At 40.8% G+C, this 24,027-nt stretch overlaps 1 protein-coding gene across 1 annotated transcript in view; it reads right to left on the reverse strand.

Annotated features, from left to right (window-relative positions):
* Positions 1–24,027, reverse strand: part of KIF26B (kinesin family member 26B) — a 628,846-nt gene that overhangs the window by 519,775 nt on the left and 85,044 nt on the right. The window lies entirely within an intron of this gene.

The following is a 24,027-nucleotide window of genomic DNA, read 5'->3' on the forward strand; positions in this document are numbered from 1 at the left end:
CACACCGCGCTCCGAGCTGCATCCAATCAGAGCTGCAGCAATGAGCGCGTCATCCTGCTCTTCCCCAGTGATTTGCTTGCTGGCGCCATTGAGAGCAGTGCCGAGGAGGAGAGCTGAGGCAGGACAACATAAGCCCTCCCCTGAAAATAAGCCCTCTGGTGTTTTTCTTTCCAAAAAATTTAATAAGACAGTGTCTTATTATCGGGGAAACACGGTAGTATCTCTATGCTTTACAGATAAAGTGAAGTGATTTGCAATGGTCACACAACAAGCTAGAGGAAACCCAAACGATTCCAGCCTCCCAGTGTCTGTCCTAATGTTCTTTTTCCACCATACTGCCATCATCCATCATCTCCTTTCTTCTCACTTTTTTGCCCACTTTATGACAAAACACAGGACAGATAGCAAGTGTCACTCTGCCTCTTTTTCACAGAGTAAAGAATTAGAAAAATAAGATAATTCTACCTGACTCTACCAGATACAAATACAATTGCACCCCATTTTAAGGAAACCCAATGTATTATAAATGGAAGCCTACTAAACTAAACCAAGTCTACTAAATATAAATATATATATATATATATATATATATATATATTTCACATTAGGAAAGGATCCCTTCACTTTCCCAAAAAGAATAAATAAATTACCACCAGGTTTCCTTAGCTCAGCCAATGCAACGATAATAATTAATATTAACTATTGTTATTTCTATTTACTAATAGCTGTTATTATTGCTAATAATCACTATTATTGCTAATAATTAGAATTATTAGTAATAATAGCTAACATTTATATAGCGCTTTAAGGTTTATTTGTAAAGCACTTTACAAATATTATATCATTTGTTCCTCACAACAATGCTGGGAGGTAGCTGTTATGATTATCCCATTTTACTGATGAGGAAAACAGGCTGAGAGGTGAAATGACTTACCTACGGTCACAAAGCTAAATAAGTGTCTGAGGGTAGATCTGAATTCAAGTCTGACTGACTGCAAGTCCCAGTACTGTATCCATTGTGGCCACCTAGCTGCCTCTAAAGTAAGCAAAAGTCTACCTTAAGTGACCAGGCAATGTCCCGGATTCTAGAGAGGTTTTCTACCTCCTTCCTCAATTAAAATATATTTATCACCTCAAGACCCAGTCTTCCACTTCCCAAGGTGAAATCTACCCAATATGAAACTGTAATGTGTGTGACGAAGTACTAGGGTGTTAATGGGTCTGCCAGGAGAGTAGATCTAATTCGATTGTCCCAGTCACCCATATTCTAGGAAGTTAGTGGGCTGTATAAAGAGAAAAGCACTGTAATAAGATTAAGAAGACCTGAGTTCTAGACCCACCTTTTACATGTTCTACCTGTCTGACTCTGGACAAGTCATTTTAACTCCTAGTCTTGGTTTTCTTATCTGTAAAATAGGGATACCTTTCTACACAACATTGTTGAGAGGAAACTGCTTCATAAACTCCATTGTACTCTAAGCACAAGTGGTGGGTTTCCAGAGTGACTTGGGATACCCAGCTAGCCAGGTAGCCTGCGAGTTGGAACTTGAATCCAGATCCCCAGACTTTGAGGGCAGTGCTCTGTTTCTGCTCTATCCTCATGTATGTTTTAAACAATGTAAATGAATGAACAACTGTGTAGCAAAAAAAAAAATCATAAGTATAACAAAATTATAAGGATAAAGCAGGAATCAAATGAAGGGACATGAGAAGACACCTTCACTCAACCCATTTCTTTGTGGAGGCAGTAAAACTACAGATCTAATAGATTGCACATTTTTTTTTAACTTTTTCAATGTATTGATAAATTGTACTGATTTTTGCCCCATATAATGAAAATACTATTTGTTATTTGGGATGGTTTTCTGAGAAGGGAAGAGGAAGAAGTACTTGGAGTAACTATGATAATACAAAAAACAGAAGACATCAATGATAACTTATTTTTTATGTTTAATATGAATGTTTATGTAAGAGCCTATATCAGACTGCATGCCATCTTGGGGAGGGAGAAAACTCGGAACTCAAAAGCTTGTGGAACTGAATATTGTAAACTAAAAATAAATAAATAAATGGGGGGGAGAAAAACAATAAAAACTTATTTTCTAAAAAAGGGAGAAAGTATGTTGCAGGTCAACACTGACCAAGTGTTTACTGACCACCTGCTATGTGCCTGGCCCGGTACTAGAGACACAAAGGTAAAAATGAAATAGTCCCTGTCCTCAAGGAACTTACATTCCTTTAGGGGAGAAGGGAAAGTCGGTGAGAAGATCAGGGATCCTATTCGAACACACCCAAAGGAATTCACCCACATCTGTTCAAGTAGTAGAGTATACCCATGGGTTCTATAGGGATTTGCTTTGACCAGGTGCCACAGGGGTCAGTGCCAATAATACCAAGGGAAAATATTTGCAATAAAAAAGGGCTTAGGTGTGATGAAACCAAAGCAGAGACAGGTTAAATACCTTCCTGAAGATACACAGTGAGTCAGTGGCAGAACCAGCAGCTACTGCTTCCCAGCAGTCTGTTCTCACCATTCGACCCCTCACTTATTAGCCTCTGCATGTTATGATTTCAAGCTTCCACTAATGCCTTCCCCTGTAGCTATTTTGCTATTGTTATCCTTGGCAAATACTGGGTGTATTGTTACCTAAGGCCCCAGGGTTCAGATCCCGTAAGAGGACACTGGAATGAGACACCACAGCTCCACACAGAGCAGGTGGAATTTGGAAAGCGGCCAGCTGCTAATCACAGTGAGACAAACTTTCATTTTGGTCTCCTTCTCTTTCTCTTTTAAATTAAAAAAAAAAAAGGTTTCCATTTATTTACCTGCTCACTTTTACAGGTTAGGAAGGAATGAGCTTTGATCTTGCTCCAATACCAACACAACTGTTTACACATGGCTTTCAGCAAAGGAAGCATGGCAGGCCACATGGCTGAGGAATGAGCTACCTATTGATTTCTGTTCCCAAGGAAGCACCCTAGACTACACCCTGCAAAGGCTGCTGGGTTTGATGTCTGGGCCACTAGGCATTTGGCCCCCAGCAGAGATTACACAGTACTTATCTTTTAGGTCTGTCTAAGCCTGGTCGGTCCAAGCAGATTGCAAGTTCCCTGAGGGCAAGGAGGACTGCTTTAAGCCCCTTTATAACTGACATATAGGTAATTCTTTAAGGTTTGCAAACAGGGCAGCTAGGTGTCACAGTGGATAGAATGCTGGGGCCAGAAGTCGAAAAGATTCATCTTCCTGAGTTCAAGTCCAGCATCACACACCTACTAGCTGTGTGACCCTGGGCAAGTCACTTAACCCTACTTGACTCAGGTCCTCATCTGTGAAATGAGCTATAGGAGGAAATGGCAAACCACTCCAGTACCTTTGCCAAGAAAACAAAAGTCAGACTGAAGAACAACAAGGTTTGCAAATCCCTTTATATTCTTTCATTATCTCATTTGAGTCACATAATAATCCTATGAGATAAGTACTATAAATATTAGGAGAGGGGGAGGGAATTGGACCAGTGTCTTCAATGACATTAGTAAAGGAAATTCCTAGTGAGGAAAGTTCCTCTACCAATGCAGACCCAGCACCTCCTCCTGCACCTGCCCTGCACTTTCCAGTCTGAGAGCTTCATGGATAACTGAGAGTTAGCTTGGCCAGGATGATAGCCAGCCAGAGGTAGAGCTTGAACCTAGGTCATCCTGACTACAAGTTTCATTCTCTATGCCCTATCTCCAGGGCTTGGAAGAGTGCCCAGAGGAGCTACCTACTAAATTATTATTACTGCTGCTGCTACTGCTGCTGCTGCTGCTGATGATGATGATGATAACACACAGTATGGCCAGAAGAACAGGACTTGAGAAATGGCAAACACTGTATGTACATAGTCCCCCTCATAATGCATGTTAAAAAAAAAATTAGTTAAGAATAGATCTCCTAGGTGGTAGGGCTGGTTTCTGAAGTCATGGGTCTGACCCCATTCAATCTCTTGCTATTCAAAGTCAGCCAGGGCATTCCACTGGCATGACTGAAGATTTGACAATCTGGTAGGCCTAGGCTATTGAGTTCAAAATTCACTGATAAAGCTGGTCTACAGGAGAGCTTTTCCATCAAGATGGAAGTTCCACATGGAACTCACTGGTGCATGAGAAGAATCTTAAGAGTAAAAAGGAGAAAATTCTCCATTCATTGGTAAGTATATAAGGCAACATTCACAGAATCCTTGAATGGCAAAATCTGAAAGGACCCCAGAGTTTATTTAATCCAAACCACACCTAAAAAGAAATCCTTTCTATGACAGGTATGGGTCAGACTAGATGGTGTCTGAGGCACCCCCCCCAACTCAGATCAGATGAGGTTGCAGCATCCTCCACAAGTGGTCTCCACATGGGATCCCCTGTAGCATATATGGTAAGGTGGTAAGAGACCTACATCTAGAATCCCTGTTTGCCTCAGTTCTGAGGCAAACAACCTTCCAGGGTTGTTATGAGGGCAAAATGAATTAAGATTTACAAAGTACTTTGTAAACCTTAAAGCATGCTATAAATATTAGCTGTTGTCTAGCTGAAAGGATTACTGTGAAGGCCAGATGAACGAATGTGAAGAAAGTATTTTGTAAACTGTAAAGTGCTAGATAAATCTGAACAATAATTATTACCATCTGAGGCAACCCATTCCTTTTGGGAAAAGCCTTAAATTGTTAGGAGAGTTTTCTTTTATATAGATGAAAAATCTCCCTCTCTGTAATTTACAATTCTTGGTCCCTTATTTAAGTTCCTCTTCCAGATAACATTTCCTTAAATATCCAAAGACAGCTATAATGAACCCCTTCAGTCTTTTCTTCTCTGGGCTAAACATCCCAAGTGCTTTCAAACTATCTTCATATTGAAAAAACTAAGTCCTTCATGATCTCTCTCCTGGCACTATCTTCTTATGTACTTCAGTTTGTCAAAATACCTTTTGGAAAGTAGCCAGAATTAGATATGCTTTCTAAGTCACGGGGGAGGGAGGGAGGAGAGAAGGAGGAAGGGAGGGAGGGAGGGAGGGAGGGAAGGAAGGAAGGAAGGAAGGAAGGAAGGAAGGAAGGAAGGAAGGAAGGAAGGAAGGAAGGAGAAGGAAGGAAGGAAGGAAGGAAGGGAAGGAGGGAGGGAGGAAGGGAGGAAGGGAGGGAGGGAGGGAAAAAGAGAGAAGAAGAGAGGAGAGAAGAAGAGGAATATTGTGGGCATATCACCTCCAATACTCTGGAAACAATACTTTTATTGATGATTATTACATTAACTAGTTCTGGGTTTGTTTGGGTTGGATTTTTTTGTTTGTTACATCATACTGATAACTCATATCAAGTACTCAAAAATACCCTCAGTTTTTACATTAGGTGATTTCTAGCCCCTTCTTCATCCCATACTTGTGCCACTGATTTTTTTCAACCTGTGTACAGGGCATTACACTACAAAGGTTGACCCTGTTGCCATCTGTTCACCATTCTACCTGTCAGCTAGAATGTCCCATCCATTCTTAATCCAGATGTTGTCATTCAATCCATTAGCCAGTCTTCCCAGTTTCACATAATCCACAAATTTGGTAAGCATGCAATCAATGCTGACATAGTAAAAGGACAACATCCTAAGTCACTCTACTAGACAGAGACCTCCTTCCAGAAGGACACTGATCAGCACTTTTTGAGGCTGATCAGTCAACCAGTTATAAACAAATTAACTTTACCATCATCCTGATTAGATCTTTACATTTTGTCCACAGGGATACAATAACAGACTTTGTCAAATGCCTTGATGAAATCCATCATTCTTAGTAATTCTTTTGACAAAGGAAACAAGGCAAGTTTGGAACACCAAAGCCATGTTGGCTAATGGTGATCACCTCTACCATTTCTATGTACCCACAAATTATTCCATTAATAATTGTCAATTGTCTATTGGGGCGGCTAGGTGGCACAGTGAGTAGAGTGCTGGCCCTGGAGTCAGGAGGACCTGAGTTTGAATCTGGCCTCAGACACTTAACACACACACAAAAAAAAAAACCTAGCCGTGTGACCTTGGGAGAGTTACTTAACCCCAATTGCCCTCCAAAAAGCAAAATAATAATAATAATTGTCTATAATTTTATCAGGAACTAACTAGCCCAGAGATTCTCAAAAGTGTGGTCCAAGGACCCCAGGACCCCTGATATCCTTTTAGTGGATACATAAGGGCAAAACTCTTATGCTTTAATTTTTTTTTTTTTTTTGTAAGGGGGAAGGCAAGGCAGTTGGGATTGAGTCAATTGCCCAAGGTCACACTGTGTCAAGTGTCTGAGATCATATTTGAACTCAGGTCCTCCTGACTCCATGGCTGATGCTCTATTCACTGAGCCACATTGCTGCCCCTTTAATTTCTAATGTGGTAAATGTTGATAAATATAACCCACAGAAATAAACACTTTTTGGGGTCCTCAATAATTTTTGAGAGTATAAAGGGTTCCTGAGTATTTGAGAACTACTGTACTAGCCCATACTTCACACTTTTCCATCTTCCTTAACCTTAGTACCTTCACTCAGAGACTAACCCATCCCCCAATTTATCCTGAACGCACCTTGCTTATATATAGATGTTTGCATGTTTTGCCCCCATTAGACTGTGAGCTACTTGAAATTAGGATGTGATTTGTGTTGTTGTTGTTGTTTAGTTGTTTCAGTCATGTCTAACTCTTCATGACTGCATTTGGGATTTTTCTTAGCAAAGATACCAGAGTGGTTTGCTAATTCCTTCTCCAGCTCATTTTACAGATAACTGAGGCAAACAGGGTTAAGCTGCTTGCCCAGGGTCACACAGCTGCTAAGTGTCTGAGGATGGAATTGAACTCAGTCTTCCTGTCTCCAGGCCTGGCACTATCCACTGTGCCACCTAGTTGCCCAAAACTGTTTCTTTACCTATATCCCAGTGAGTGTTTAATAACAAAGAAGTAAATGATAAAAAAAATTTATTAAACACTTAGCTTAATAAATGCCAATTGATTGATTCCAGTGCTGTGGCATCTCTCCTTTTCACAACAATTCTTCAAAGATCGCTAACAGCAACTCAGCAATAATATATACAAGTTACCTCAATACCCTGGTAAGTGGCTTATCTGGGCCAGGTAACCTGAATGCAGGGAGAGAAAGTAGATGCCCTTACCATCTTCTCATTTATTTGAGGACTGGATGTCCAATTAATCATGCTTGTTCTGCCCCTCCCAGCCTGAGAATGATTCTACTTGGCAGAACAAACAGAAGCAAAGTCCACTGCCTGATATCATCATCCCCAAATGTCTCTCTCATGCAAATCTGCTGCTGGGGAGATGTGTTTGTACATCTGAAGACATACCACAAGGGCGTCACCAGCAGGACTTCATGGAAGAGGAAAGGCTGAAAAACACTGGGAAGGAACAGGACTGCCAGCCCCGGCTTGCATCATCGCACTGAATCTAATGCTGGCTAAATCATGAATTAGCTCCTTGACCTTAAACAATTCATTTAACTTCTTTGTACCTGAGTTTCCTTATCTCCAAAATGAAATGGTACAGAGTTGGCCCAAGTGATCTCTTAGGTCCCTTCCAGCTTGAAAATTCAATTTTAACTTACAGAGCATCTTAAAATTCTCAAAGGAAAAGAAAACTTAATAAGCAAAAATACAACTTAAGTTGACTCCTCATCCCCTTCCCATATTCAATCAGTTACCAAATCTTGTCATTCTACCTTTGTCATATGTTCTCCATCCATTATTCTTGACACTGCCATCAACCTGGTGCAGGCCCTCGTCATTGCCTAATGCCTCAACTGTTGCACCAGCCTACTGATTGGCTCTCCTCCTTCAAGTGTCTCCCCATTCCAATCCACTCTCCACACAACAGTCAAATTGATGATCTTCCTAAACCAAGTTTAAGGTTAACCAGGTCTCTCTCTCTCTCTCTCTCTCTCTCTCTCTCTCACACACACACACACACACAATAGGATACCTTGTACACAGATAGACACATACATATATATGCACAAATATATGTACATATATACATTCTTATATATAACAAGTAGCTAATGTTGAATTTGGAAATTCTCAAAGAAAAAACAATTTTTTTCAAGAAAACTTGGAGATATACTTTATGAGTAGTGCTACTTTGAGCACTGCACATATTTTTTACAATATGGTACCACTGTTTTGTGGTGGTGCATATTCAAAGCAGTGCCTTCTCTAAGGCCATGAAATCACCCCATATGGGAAATACACTGATGTACTTTAGAAAAGGCCTTCGTCAGGGGAGAGCACTTAAAGAGAGGACTTGCTGGTCTGGCCATGTTTCTGATTTCAATCTAAATGGATTTCTACAGCTCTAATCAGGGAATGGCCGGGGATTTCTTTTTTCAAAGTTCTTTTTCGAATGTGGCAGCCCAGTCATGATGGGCCCTGGCTTCTAGTTAGCTATCTGGTGAGGGGAAGGGCATAGGAAATAAAGAAGGAGTGAGGAAGGGCTGTTTTGTTTTTGTTTTTTTAAAGAGATGGCTGTATCACAACCTGCATCAATGGAGAGAACATCCATATTGCATTTATGAGATTCCAGATCTGCTGAAATACCTGAGAACTGAGAAGGAAAGGGTTTGGAAAAGGGAAAAAAAGTCTCTAAAAACATTTGGGAGCTAATTTTTGATTTTGGGTAGATCAAGCATATTGTTATATCTCCAGCCAAATGAATAGGCCAAGTACCTCCCAGGTTCAATTACCCAAACTCTGATGCCATCTTGGTAGGAATCAAAAATGCTCATTAGTAATTCTATACGTTCAAGCTTTCTTACAGTCGGCCGATGTTGCTGATCCCACATAAGACACTAAAGATAGTGCTGTCAATCATAGATATGGGTCTACATTAACTGAGGCCTGAAGGAGAAACCCCTTCGACACATCTTCTATACAGTGCTACCCAAATTAAATGGGTCCTACACTTTCCTGGAAATCAGTACAAATATGTCTCACTAGCAGCCATCCCTGGCTTAGAAATCTGAGCTCATCATCTTGGCCAGGGGGCATTTTTAAAATAAATGAGACACTTTTAGAAAAGAATGTATTTTACACCACCCATACCCCTCCCCCACTTAGAGAACAAGTAAAGCCATCTGCATTGGCTGTGCTATGTTGTTCTTCAGTTGTGTCTGACTCTCCATCTCTCTATTTGGGGTTTCCTTGGCAAAGATACTGGAGTGGTTTGCCATTTCCTTTTCCAGCATATTTTACAGATGAGGAAATTAAGGCAAGCGGGGTTAAGTGACTTGCCCAGGGTCTTATAGTGAAGTGTCTGAGGCCAAATTTGAACTCACAAAGGTGATAACTCCAGGCCTGGTATTCTATCCACTGCACTGCCTAGCTGTCCCGACTCTGCTATAACACAGAGCAAAGGGAACATGGTTAAGTAAGTCCTGTGTCAGGCCTACCTATGGCTGAGGGGAAAGGAGATGGGGAGGGAACAAGTATTTATTAAATGCTTACTGTGTGATGGGCATTGTGCTAAGTACTTTACAAATCATTATCTCATTTGATAGGAGAGATGAGATTGGAAGAGAAATGTTCCTGACCAGAAGTGGTCAAGGCACTGGGGGGAGGATTTTAGGTTGGAGTCAAATAAAATGAAGAGATCAGCAATTAAGCATTTTATAGCTGGAGTGGGATTATATTTGCTTTAGCCACTGGTGTTCCCACTTCCCAGACCCCCCCCCCCTGTCAAAAGTCATTCCTCTATCTTCTACTTCAGCAAAGAACTAAAACTCACCACTTGTAGCTTAGGACTCCTTAAGGACACTCCCTGAAACCTTCCCAATCACATTCTATAGCCCTTTGTCACACAGAGCATATAAATATGGAATCAGATAAAGAAGTCTTTGGAAGCCATTACCTTCCCCCCAAACATTCTTCCTACCGTATCTTCCTATTATTACACAGGGCAATACCATCCTTCCAGTCCCTCCCTCAGGTTCACAACCTAGGAGTCACTATCTCTCTTCCCGCCATGTCCAGGCTATGGTCAAGGCCTGTCAATTTCACCTTTGCACCATCTCTTAAATAAGTCACCTTCTCTCCTCTGATACTACCACCAGGACCTCATCATCTCACACCTGAATTACTGCAGTGGTCCTGCTGGTAGGTCTGCCTGCCTCAAGCCTCTTCCATTCTCCACTCCACTCCATTCTCCATTCAGGCACTAAAGGAACTTTACAAAAGTACAGGTCTGATAATGTCACCCTTCCCCTATCCCTACTCAAAAAACTACAATGGCTCCCTATTGCCTCCAAGATCAAGCACAGAATGCTCTAATTGGCATTCAGAGCCCTTCATAACCTAGGCCCCTCCTACCTTTCCAGTCTTCTTACACCTTACTCCCCAACTGGTATTCTTCCTTGGAGTAACACTGGCCTCCTGGCTGTTCCACAAACAAAACGCTGCATCTCTTGGCTCCCAGCATTTTCTCTGACTCTCTCCCATGGCTGGAAAATGCTTTTTCCTCTACTCCAACTACTAGCCTTCCTGGCTTCTTTTAAATCACAACTGAAATTCTCCAGGAAGCCTTCCCCAACCCTCTTAATTCCAGTGCCTTCCCTCAGTTAATTATTTCCTTTTTATCTTGTATAAAGCTTCCTTTGCATATGTTTGTTTTCATCTTGTCTCCCCAACTAGAAGGAAAGCACTTTGAAGGCAGGGACAGTATTTTACCTTATTCTAGCCCCAGTGCTTAGCCTAGTGCCTGGCAAAAAGCAGTGTTTATTGATTGAAGAGAAATACCGTGATAGTATTACTGAAAAGCAGATTATGGTTATCAACTCACAACAACTTTGAGCTCAGCATTTAAGAGCACTTAGCATTATAGTGATCATTGGCTATTTTGACCACTCATTTGGTGCTTATCACTTAATGTGATAAATAAGTCTGACTAATCTTTTTGAATCTCATACATATAAGTTGTTTCCCCGGCTAGACCACCAGATTCCTATCTTATCAAAAGACATAATATCTGTAAAAAGCTTAGCACAATGCCTATCAAAGAGTAGGCATTTAATAAATGTTTGCTTCCTTCCCCCTTCACACAGGCAATATCCATTGATAATGCTCACAGGAACATAGGCTTTAGAGTTTAAAGGGACCTTGAGAATCTTCTAGTCCAACCCCTACATTTGACATTGTTGTTCAGTTGTTTTCAACTCTTTCTTGTCAGACTCTGGAATGGTTTGCCCTTTCCTTCTCCAGCTCATTTCATAGTGAGGAAACTGGGGCAAGCAGAGTTAAATGACTTGCCCAGGGTCAGCCAGCTAAGTTGGTCTTAGGCCATATTTAAGCTCCAGTCTTCCTGACTCCAACCCTGGTGCTTTTCCACTGTGCCCACTTGACATACATGATTCTAAAACATAAGGTTGGGTGAAAGTTTGATGCGCCAGAAAATTGGGTTCATATTAACAATTTATTGAGTATCTTTCTGAAAACCTGCCACAAGTCATGGAACTAGAAAATTCAGAAGATAGAAAAACTGTTAACGAAGTAAACATTTGTGAGGCTATGTAGGGCATAGAAAACAGCCTGGCACAGATCATGACCTATTAGAGAAAAGGGATTTCTTCTCTATTCATAGCATTACAGTTAAGTCCTACATTAGCCAGAATCGAATTCTGACTAAATGTTGACATCACCCTGACATATGCCTGCAAAAAGTCTAAACCTAACTGAAGAAAGCATTATCACTTCACACCTCCCCAAATCATTCCCCTAAACTTAGCATGAGACTAACTTCTGTGAACTGGCATCTACAAATCAGAGAACTAAGAAAATGAGCCCAAAAGAACAGGGAAATACATATTTTTCTGCCTTGCTTTCATTTAGTTTTTAAAATTCTCCTTTTTGTTCTAAAACACCAAAAAAAAAACTTCTTTGATTAAAATAAATTAGCTCAAGTTCCCCCCTCCCCTACCCTCCTTACATACCAGTTACAAATATCCCATTCTCTATCACCAGCAATCATCTTCTGCTAATAAGAAGCATCTGGTGACTATAATCTCCCTGAGTATCTCCACAAATATAAGATGATTTTTTTGAAAGAAAACCTCTCCAAAAAAGGAATAGAAAGAAGCAGGACATATTAAATTTCCTCCTGTCCTGCCACCTGATTTTCATCAAGGTCCCCTGCCTGTTCCCATCAGTCCATCTTGATTCTCTGGGCATAGGTCAGTTTATTGCGGCTTTATTTTCCCAGCAGTATATGTGTCACAGGGACACTGGCTAGTGTCTGCAACAGGAAAGAAAACTAGGAAATTAACCAATCACATGCTGGTTAAACTTCGACTGTGAAGGATAAGTATGTGTTAGTCTTACATGGACTTTATGTATAGATTACAAGTGTCAGCAACTTCCAAGTGTCCACTGAGTCGGCATCCCTGCATGTCCTATGATATTTCAAGCTCATTCTATTTGTTGGCATGAATGGTTTTCATTAAGCCAAGACATTTTATTACTCTTTTTTTAAAGATTTGGTTTATCCACGTAGAAAAAACAAATAGTTAAAGAATACCTATTTTCCAGACTACGATACGCAGTCTATTGGGCAACCTAAAGCTTATTCATCAGCACTTATTTTTTTTTTTTTGCTTTTTGGAGGGAAATTGGGTTTAAGTAACTGGCCCAAGGTTACATGGCTAGTTTTTTGTGTGTGGGTGTTAAGTGTCTGAGGCCGGAACCAAACTCAGGTCCTCCCGACTCACTGAGCCACCTAGCCACCCCTAGCACTTATATTTTCAAAAGATAATGGAAATGAACAAATTGGGGCCAAAAAGGAAAAGGAAAAAGAGAGTAGGCAGGATTGCTTTGGAGAAATTGCAAGTTGTCAGGTTTTGGTTTTATTTCAAAATATCTTAAACTTCTCCCTGAAACAAAGACCCACATTTTCAATACCAGGATTCCATAAGTGATATGGTGAAGGTTACCCAAAGGGTGATGGAGAGGTACGTGGTGGGTACAAACAGACTGTAATATATCACAAACCAAGAATTATCAAAAAGGAAGATGGGCTGGTTACATGACAGGAACATTGGTGTAATTCCCCAATGATATATACATGAGGTCAATAGAACCCACAAGAAAGCCACCACCACCAGTCCCAACCCTGCACATTAAGCTGTAGTGAGTTTATAGCTGGACAACAGACAAGAGTGACATCAGAGGAGCAAGAAGGGAAGTGCTGGAGAGAACGAATGAATGAAAAAAAAAACATTTATTAAGTACATACTATGCACCCTGCATGAAGGTTCAAATAGGAAAAGCAAGACTGTCACTGGCATCAAAGACCTCACATCATACTGAGAGGGGGGTTACTATATGCCAAGTACTGTGCTAAACACTTTGTAAGTATTATTTCATTTGATCCTCACAAAAACCCTGGGAGGTAGGTACTATTATTATCCCCATTTTACAATTGAGAAAACTGAGGAAGAGATGAACTGATTTGTCCAGAGTCACACATCTAGTAAGCATCTGAGGGTGGATTTGAACTCAGGTCTTCCTGACTCTCGGCTCAGCTCTCTAACCATTTTGCCACCTTGATGATCCAAAAATGAAAGAGGTAGGAGAAATAGAGATACAATACATCAAAAAAGTCAGCTGCAGGGCAGATGGAAGGGTCAGAAGTCTTACAGGTGAACAAGCTATGGGGAATACAGAGACGAAGGGTTTCTTAGCATGTATTAGTAGTTGGTAAAGACCTGGTGACAAGCTACAAGTCAGATGTTAAGTAAGTCCTGGTGTTCTTCCATCTTACCAGAAAGAACTAGAGTTGGTGCCTCCAATTTCTTCAGTAAGGTGGGAGCAATCACGTCACTCTTCCCTAGAAGAAGTACCCAAGGACCACTATTCTGTTCCTCTTCTGTCTACCAAATAGTCTTTTCTCCAAACTATTCACTTCACTTGGGAGAAGTGAAAGGAAGGAAAGGAAAGACTGGAGGGCATCCCCGAGTGGCAGGTCTCCTGGTCATCCCAATAGGATCTATATATCTGGAAGGACTAAGAAGGGAGGTAAGAGGTAAGGGGTGAAGGGGAAAGAGAAGAAATACCCACAATCAATCATATCACATCCATCGGCTTTTATAAAGGAAAGCATTTTATAACAAACAAATGACTGTGCTTGATAACAGAAATATAAATAAAACCCTAATTACCAAATTTGGTAAACATTACCTATTTCAGAAATCGGCCAGTGTTTATTATTTAGCCATGGCAAACATACTGAGAGCCATATGTAGAAACAGGCCCATTTGCACATAAATATGAACCCAATTGAGGTTGCCCAAATGCAGAGAACCATTTACCATTAATTCAAATCATCTTGACATCTTTTGATTTGAGATGAGAACTTTTTTTAAAAGGCTCATTCTTATATAAGCTCCCCCAAATCAAAACTTATTTCTTCTTTGTCATTGTATCCCAGCTGCTCTACATATCACCTGAAATATGGAAGATGATTAATCATCCCTCGTTGGATTGAACTGAATGCATGACATCAAACCACACATAGAAGGTTGTGTCCAGGGACACTGACAAACTAAAGCTTGCTATGTTCTGGGCATTTTGCTAGAATATACTAAAAGGAGAGTGTCCAGGATGATATGTGAACTAAAATGATTAGAATTTTTAGTTTGGAGGAAAGACTATTTGGTAGACAAAAGAGGAACAGAATAGTGGTCTTAGGGTACTTATTTTCAGAATTGTCATGGAGCTGAATTAAGACATGCTTTGCTCAGCCCCTGGGAGCAGATATAGGACCAGATGAGGAAAGCTACAGGGAGGAAGATTAGACATGCCTAAAAATAGATTGCACTCCCCGACATTGGGGATCTTCATTCAAAGGCTGGATGATTTGTTTTCATGGAAGTTGTGGAACAAATTTATTCTTGAGGCATGGGCTAGATGAGACAAATTCTGAGGTCCCTTCCAACTCTGGGATTCCACAGAAATAAAAAAATAATTCTGTTGCCTTTTTCTTCCTTTCATTGTTATCGAAGCAGCATTGAGAAAGCATAGATGTCTCCTATGAGGACCTTTAATAGACTTATGATTCATATTATTCTATTCACTATGTAACTCCATTGTCAAAGGTAATTGGGGAATTGCATTGCTCATATCAACTTACAAAGTGTGCTTGCCCTTCAATGACTTGAATGATAAATAGGGTTGGGTTACACATAACATCTGTTATTTCAATCGTGTATGACTCTATATGACCCTACTTGGGGTTTTCTTGGCACAGATAGTGGACTGGTTTGCCATTTCTTTCTCCAGCTCATTTGACAAATGAGTAAACTGAGGCAAACATGCTTAAGTGACTTGCCCAGGGTCATACAGTTAGTGTCTAAGGCCAGATTGGAAATCATGTAGATGAGTCTCTTTCTGACTCCAGGCCCAGAGCTCTATCCACTAAATGGAAAGAGGAGCTTTAGTGAGAGATAGGAAGGTAGGATGGTACAGGGAGAGAGACTAACAAATTAACAAAAAAGATAATGCTGGAATGCTCAACTTGAGTACAATCTCCTACAAGAGAGAATGCTCCTCTCCACTGACAAAATTATTATGTGTAGTATTTAATTCTCTCTGTACATGTTGCTCCTCCCCCATCCCAGGGAGAGTGTAAATTTTCTAAGAGTAAGGACAATTTCTCTTCTGTCTTTATATCCCCAGAATTTGGCACATAGTAAGTGTTTAGTAACTGTGGAATTGAACTGAACACCTGACATCAATAAATGACGTTCTGATTCAAGTCACTGATGTTCAAGGGGACTACAGCATGATCTGGGTCATTTGAAAGATGATTCCTATTGTAGAGTACTGCTGAATACCACACTCCCTCCTACCCCTACCCTCCTCACAGGTTTCTATAGGAGCAAGTGTCCTTCCTACACCACCCCCCAACCCCTCATGACTGCATCTGTCCCTGATACAAGTAAACAGGTAGAGCCTTCTCCTTCTCGAAGACTCAGCTCTTCACGCCACTTGTTTGGGGTAGGAAAGTGGAACACTGCTATGTTCCTCCTGGGGGAGGAAAGCTCAGCATCCTGGCTGTGAAACTCCAACATGCCAAGGATGCTGAGAAAAGAATGAAGCCATTTGAATGTGAACAGCCGTTTTTACACTGTTGGTGGTGTGACTAATAGAAGTAATTTGCCTGTTATCCTCCTACCCCTCCGTGTGACTGATGATTGTAACCACTAAGAATGGAGACTCTAGTGAGCCCCAGACATCTGTTGTTACATCTCAATGCTTTGGGAGCCACAAAGGTACATGGGGGTGGGGGAGGACTGGGGGGGATGGGCTGGTTTCTGTAGAAGATGGCAGTGGAATGACGGCTCACCCTCATTGCTCTCCACCAAGATAATTTATGAACTTTCTGAACCAAGGAGCCTGTCCTCTCCCTCCCATGTTTTTTGATAAAATATCAGTCCTGCTTCTCCTCTATCACATAAGGTCATAGATGTAAAATGGACGGAACCTAAGACGTTATTCAGTCATAGGATCACAGACCTAGAGTTATAAGTCACTTCAGAGGCCATTTTACAGATGAGGAAACTGAGGGTCTGACTATACAGGTAAGAAATAGCCTAACATATTGAATCCAAATGTCTATTTTCAACTTCAGAGCCCTATCTGAGTTGGAGTCCTTATCTATGGCTTAAGTCCTTATCTAAATGAATGACTATTCAAGTCCCTTAATTTCTCATAGCCTCAGTTTCCTAATTTGCAAAATGAGAATAATAAAAATGCCTGCATGATCAAACTGGCAGAGATATTGCAAGGAAAGCACTCTATAAAAATTAAAGGCTTGGGGTATAAAAAATACATTTCTAATTTTAATATTTAGTGTGGTCATAGAGTCTACTATTCCACAATGGGACAAATGGAATGCTCAGGGAGGCCTAGCACCTCTGGTATGAGAGCTTGCTAAGCCCTTTTCAGGGCTGCTCATCCACCTTTGGTGTCTGTCACTCAACTCTCACCCATGGCTCCAAGAAGTTGCAGCATTCCCAGTGGCCACACCCTGGGAAAACCATCCTTGCAGACAGGCTAAATCAGGTAGAGGGTAACCAATTGTGAGTTGGGGGATGTCTGTCCCAAGCGTGTGAAGACCTGCCCTGGCAGAATGAACAGATGAGAATAATTCATTCTAATGGCCATGAAGATGGTTGAAGCAGATGCTGTGGAGCACTTAGAGCTTGGTCAGACATCAGAGACATCAAGGTTATCCACTGCATCCCAGGCCATCATCAGATATCTTGAATTTTGTCTTGCCACTGAATTTTAATGACTCGGGAAGAGAAAGTGAGATTTTGTGTAACCCTGCCTCACTTAAATCCAATTCACTAGTGAGTCAAGACCACCCCATGGTGACATTTGTCCTCCTTAAAATAAAGGACAAACAACAATGTTCTATAATGGGGACATTCAATAATTATCACTAAATAACTGACCAAAAGGGTTTATTTCAAATACTATCAATGGTGGTGGTGTTCAGAACAACAATGATGTCAACAAAAAAGGTGGAATTAATGAGACTAATGATGAAGGAGGAGGAAGAAGCATTCTTTTTTTTTTCTTTTTGGAGGGCAATTGGGGTTAAGTGACTTGCCCAAAGTCACATGACCAGTAAATGTGTCAAGTATCTGAGGTTGGATTTGAACTTAAGTCCTCCTGACTCCAGGGCTGGTGCTCTATCCCCTGAACCACCTAGCCACCCCAAGAAGCATTCTTTAGGCAAATCATATCTTACAAGTTGCCAGTATAAAAGTTAACATGGTGGCAACTAAAGTAATATTGTGGTGGGGGTGGGATTTGAAGGGAGGCATATGTAGGATAACAAAAGAAACCAATTATGTTAAAATATGGTTATCTAAATGTTACAAAAACAAGTCAAGGCTCTCAGGTTAAAAATTTCTGATTTATAAGCTAAATGCTGGAATGTACACTCTAAATATGGGCTCACTGCAATTTTTTTTAAACAGATGAGTTTTCTCATTATGTCAGGTTCATGGTTTACATGATACCCATGTGAAAGAAGAGCACTTCTTTAAAGGATTCACAAATATCAATCCAGATGAAAAAGAGATACTTTGGAATCTCAATAGACCTGTGACAGCCTTCCTCCAGTACTGTACTGACCCCGTCACATATGAGATGAGCCTTACTTGTGTTCTCCTGTAAAACACACAGAGATCCGACCACTCAAGTGGGGACAAGAACAGCTTTCCTCTAACTCCCTGAATACCATATGTTGATATCAATGGAATATGAAATCTCTCCATTGATTATTCCTCAATCTCACCCACCTATTTCCTTTTTCTGAGGAGACATACATTTCTCTGATGATTTCTTTTCCACCAGTTTTCCTATGCAATTCTTTACTGGCAATATAACATGGCATTATTCTTAAGAGTGGGAAACAGGAGTGAAAATCTCAGCCAAATGAAAAGTGGATTGGGAATACCTCCAATTACCCCACTTCAAGTTTCTATTTTATTCTCCCAGCTCAAAAACCTTCAGTGATTCCCTTCCCCTTGCCCATACCCTAAAACTACAAAATCTTCAGGTTGCCATTTAAGGGCATCCCCAACCTTGACCCAACCTTTCTAGATTGTCCTCATACTATTCCCCTTGGCGTACTTTATGTTCCAATAAAACTATATCAGAAGCTGTTATCCACTTTCATCTGAAGTAAACTGGGTTCTCTAGGCTCCTATACCATTAAATATTTTAGGAAGTAGAGGAGAGGCCAAGGGAAGGAGAAAGTAAGGAAATTAGCAAGAAAAGACCCATCATCCCTCTCTTTCACTGGGTGGTCAGAAAACAATGAGGCTGAGATAAAAGGTCCCTTTGGCTACTGCCACCCTTTCTGGGACTCAAGGCCTCCAATTTTTAAGTAATAGAGCAGTGATTTTGAGATCAGATCTTCATAAAGAAATGTTCATATTCTTTCATATTCAAATTCTTTCAAAGATACACAGTATTTCCTTGGATGACTCCCAGGTTTCCACAGAAGGTAAGTTAGAACAGAAAAGAGTAGTTCTGCTTGTTCATTAAAACCAAAATAAAAATGCTGATCACTCCCACAGAGCTTCTATGACCCTGATGACTACAGTACGCCTAGACCCATAAGCCATCAGCATCACAGTTCACCAGGAGAAGGTGCTACATGACCCATGAAACAGACCTCACCACACCTAAATGGTTGCGAGCACCCATTACATGCACAAAAGTTTCCAGGGTGCTGAAGGAGCACTTCCCCCATCACCAAAATACTATCCAAGCAGCCTTAATGAGCCAGTGATAGCTGGAAACTGGTGGCAGGGGGAAAACTGTGCCAACGAGGAGTGAATGTCTGCTTAGTCCTACACATCTACCCAAGATGCTAGCCAAAGAATAAGTCTGACAGGTGCACCATGTAGGAAAATCTCTGGCAGAGCACATGTCTTTCTCTCCATTAATGCCAGGATATGGAGAAAGAAGGCAACCATTGCCAATTGTTTTTAAAGATAAATACAGATAAACAAAAAATAAGTTGCCACATTCCTTGGCAATTCCAAGCCTCCTTTTAAGGCAGAAGCTCTTAACCTTTTCCTGTGTAATGGGCCCCTTTGAATAAAAGGCAGCTAGCTGGTACAAGCAGATGGAACACCAGGCCTGGAGTCAGGAAAACCCAAGTTCAAATCTGGCCTCAGGCACTTAGTAGCTATGTGACCTTGGGCAAGTCACTTAACCTCTACCTTTCCTCAACTATAAAATGGGATAACCTCAAAGCGTTGTTTTGATGATCAAATGAGATATTTGTAAAGTGCTTAGCAGGGTGCCTGACACATAGTAGGAACTATAAAAGCCTATTCCTCCCCCACCCCCACCTCCTGCCTCCCCTTTTCAGAATAGTGTTTTTACATATATAAAATGCTTAGCATTATAAAAGAAACCAATTATACTGAAACACAGTTATCAATTAACAAAAAAAAAAAAAAACAAAGTCAAAAGACTCCCCTCAACACTGCCCCCTCCTTCATTCCCCCTGTTAAGAATCCATATTTAAAAAGAATTCAGGTACTTGGCATAGTGGAGGAAAAAAAAACAGACTTAGAATCAGGAAGGTATGGATTCAAGTTCCATTTCTCAAAATTAATGCCTAAGTGACCCGGAACAAGTCACTTAACTTCTGCCACTTTTTTTGACTCTAAGTTGCAAAGTCAAGTTCTGATCTCCCCAGGCAGAATAAAATTATAAGTCCAGACAAAAAATGAATGGATGGATTCATGAATGAATAAGTGATGCAAATATTTTCAAATTTCAAGAATCAAAAACTGTATACATCAGATACCTAGAAACCATTTAATAAATACTTTTTGGATTGAACTGAATTGAAATATACTTATTTCTACCCATCAACATGTTTAAGTCAAACTTTTTTTCCTCTACCCAAATAACCACACAGCCCCTGAAAATGATATGCCCCAAGGCCAGGCCCAGAACCCAGCAATGGAATCCACTACAATCCTAGCAAGCTTTAGGAAAACCCAACACACAAAAATCTCAAATAACACAACAGAATCAACTGACAGCATCACAACTTTTCAATATAATCTAAGAGGACAGGGCACAAAGGGCCTTGGATCTGGAGTCAAAGGGACCCAAGACTGAGCTCCAGCTCTGCTCTCTACCATCTGGGCAACCTGGCGCATTCCTCATCTGTAAAATGATGATGTTAAACACAGGGTGGCAGTTTCCCAGCTATGACTTCACGGTGCCTGGTACCTAATAGCTGCTTAACAAATGCTTGTTGGCCCACTGATGAGCTCCTCAATTAAAATCATGGATTTAGAGCTGAAAGGGAATCCTCCCCATTTATTTTACAAGGAAACTGAGTCAGAGGGAGATAATTATGTGCCCAAAGTCATATAAGTAATAAAAGGCAGAGCTGGGGTTTGAACCCAGGTTCTCTAGTTCAATGAGGACAAAAATTATGTCTTATTCTTCTCCATATTCCCTTCAGTGCCTAGCATATAATATGAGAATAATGAAAAATATGAGAATACTATAAAGCAATATGCTATTCCTTTAGCAAGCAAGTGGTGCAGTGGTTAGGGTGAACTTTAATCTGGCCTGAGACACTTTCTATCTATCTCACCCTGGGAAAGTCATTTAACTTATCCATGAAAATGCATTGCAAACCTAAAAGCTAAATAGCTATGTAAATAAATAGCTATTACTACAGATTAGTAAATTCCCCCTAAATCATAGACACTGTTAACTGTTTCCCTAAAAGTTAATTCATCTGCAACATTTCTTTTTTTACCAGAATACACCTTATTTATTCATTAATCCATCCATTCATTCATTTTTGTCTGAACCTATAATTTCATTCTGCCTGGGGAGATCCGAACTTGGCTTTGCAACTTAGAGCCTAAAAGAGAAGAAGAGGTTAAATGACTTGCTCAGGGTCACAAAGTTCTAAATTGTGAGAAATGGAACTTAAATCCATACCTTCCTGGTTCTAAATAGACCTGGAGTTCTCAGCACTAACTTTGAAATAAGTCTAGTAAGTGGAGGAAAGGAGGCAGACCACCATGGGTTTCAGCTGACACTTCTCCTTTATTACATGAGAGAGGTCAATGAAACCTCTTCGAGTAGACCTTGCCTTCTGAAAAGAAGAGGAAGGCTATGGGGACCTCTTACCATCTCCACCTGCATGAAGTGTGTCTAACAGATTGGCTAACAAACCCACAGCTGCTGGATAGCACACAGTACTTTAATACAGCAGGCTTTTATTCTGTTGAAACACTTGAGAGCAGGCCAGTGTTTCATGGAGAGGCTGAGGATGATCCCTCTGCTGGGCTCATACAAGCCAAAAGCTTTCACCCAAATGAAGGGAATGTGTACTAGAAAAATCAGTGTCCCTCTCCCTGCTTCTCCTAAAGTGAGGGCCCTACCACCTTGACAGGGACACAAATCCCTGCCCCCAGGAAGGCCTTGGCACCACTGTCTTACTCAAAGACTAACAAAAGCAAGTCAACTTTGTGAACAAATGGGAATCTACTTCCCAGAACCACTCTGGCTGTGGCAGGAAGGTAAACAAGGTGCTCCCCATGCCAGAGTAACAATGTAAGGGAAAATGTGGGTGCATCCCACTTGGGACATAACACTGAGGCAACAGGGAGGCTGGTAAACTTCTTTTACAAAGCAGAGCTGTTCATTCCATTTAGTTCAGTCACATTTTGCTTTTATACAATGTTAGAAGTAGAGTCACAGCATTATATTATCACAGATTTACAGGTGGAAAGGAACTTGGATCATAGATTTCTAGCTAAAAGGGACTTCAGAGGTCATCTGTCCAATCCCCTTCATTTTGCAAAAAAGGAAACTGAGACCTAGAAAGGTTAAGCACTTTGTCCTTAGCACAGCACTTGGCACACAGTAGGTGCTTAATAAATGTTTATTGATGACTGATTAATTGTCCAAGGTCTCACAGGAAGTGGCAGAAATGGCATTTGAACTCATGTTCACTAACACCAAAGCCTTTGCTTTCTGCTGAACAATACTGCTTTTCAAGAATCCAGCTCTTCATTTTACATTTAGGGAAACCAAAACCCAAATGAATAAAGCAAATTTCTGGGCTACTTAACAACAATTCTGGGTCATAAACTGAGGTCTCCAAACTCTCAACCCAATATACCATTTTGGCTTTTGTTTGGAGTGCATGAGTATCTCTAGTTTGTATGTACGTGTGTGTGCCTCTTTGGGTAACCCAGTATAGGGCTGACTAATTGCTCGATATGTCTTATTAGATAATTTTAAATTATTTTAAAACATAAAAGTCAAAGACCTAAAAGGTCAATTAATACAATCCTCTAGACAGTGTGCTTAGATTATCCCAGGCAAACAGTTAACACCTCTCTGCCCCTCCTAAAGATTTCTACAAAGACAATTGCACAACTTTTTGAACCTGCTTTGGGCCTTTCCCAATCTCACCAGTCTGCTCACAGAATCAAAGATCTGGGGCTAATAGAGACCTAGAGGTCATCAAACCCAGCCCCCTTGTTTTACAGATGAAGGACAGAGAGGTTAATGAGTTAAGAATCTACTTCTCTCTCATCATAACTGAATCCTTTTTGTAAAATTTGTAAAAACCCTTTTTGTTTTGCTGGAGATTCTAATCAACAAGGAAAGACAATTCACTGTAGTAGAGAGAGCACTGACTCAGCACTGGATGTGTGCTAGGGTCATCTTAGCTCCATATACCACAGCACTCCCTCTTTCTCCAGGTCCCCAGGCTTCCCTAGCTTCCTTCTAGTCCTAGCTAAAATCCCACCTTCTACAAAGTCTTTCCCCAGCCCCTTTCACTGTAAGACTAACTCCAATTTATCTTGTATCTACCTTGTTTGTACAGTTATTTGAATGATGTCTCTCCCCCACCCCCCATGTGAGATTGTGAGAGCAGGGAGTTGTTTTTGCCTGTCTTAGCACCCCCAGCATCTAGCAGCATCCAACTCTTCATGACCCCATTTGGGGTTTTCTTGGCAAAGATACTGGAATGGCTTGCCATTTCCTTCTCCAGCTCATTTTATAGATGAGGAAAATAAGGCAAACAGGATTAAATGACTTGTCCAGGGTCACACAGCTAGTAAAGGTCTGAGGCTGGGTATAAATTCAGAAAGATGAGGTCCCACACTGTATCCACTCATGTCACCAAGGTAACATGGTACATGATGGCCCCTTAACAAACGCTCATTGACTGACTGACAAGCATCTCAATTAGGTTCAGAGATTAAGAGATAGAAGGGACCTTAGAGGTCTTCTGGAATCCTTCCCATTTTACAGATGAGGAAACCAAAGCCCAGGGAGATACTGATTTGCCCAAAGTAATACAAGTAATAAGAGACAGAGGTAGGGTTTGAACCTGTAATGGGAATCTGAAGATCTTCCCTGTCCTTTGGCCCCTTGATAGGCTTAAGTGAATCT

Source organism: Petaurus breviceps, unplaced genomic scaffold, assembly GCF_028583685.1.
Source record: "Petaurus breviceps papuanus isolate PSGF00001 unplaced genomic scaffold, PetGlider_PUasm1.0 90778, whole genome shotgun sequence".
Taxonomy (NCBI): domain Eukaryota; kingdom Metazoa; phylum Chordata; class Mammalia; order Diprotodontia; family Petauridae; genus Petaurus; species Petaurus breviceps.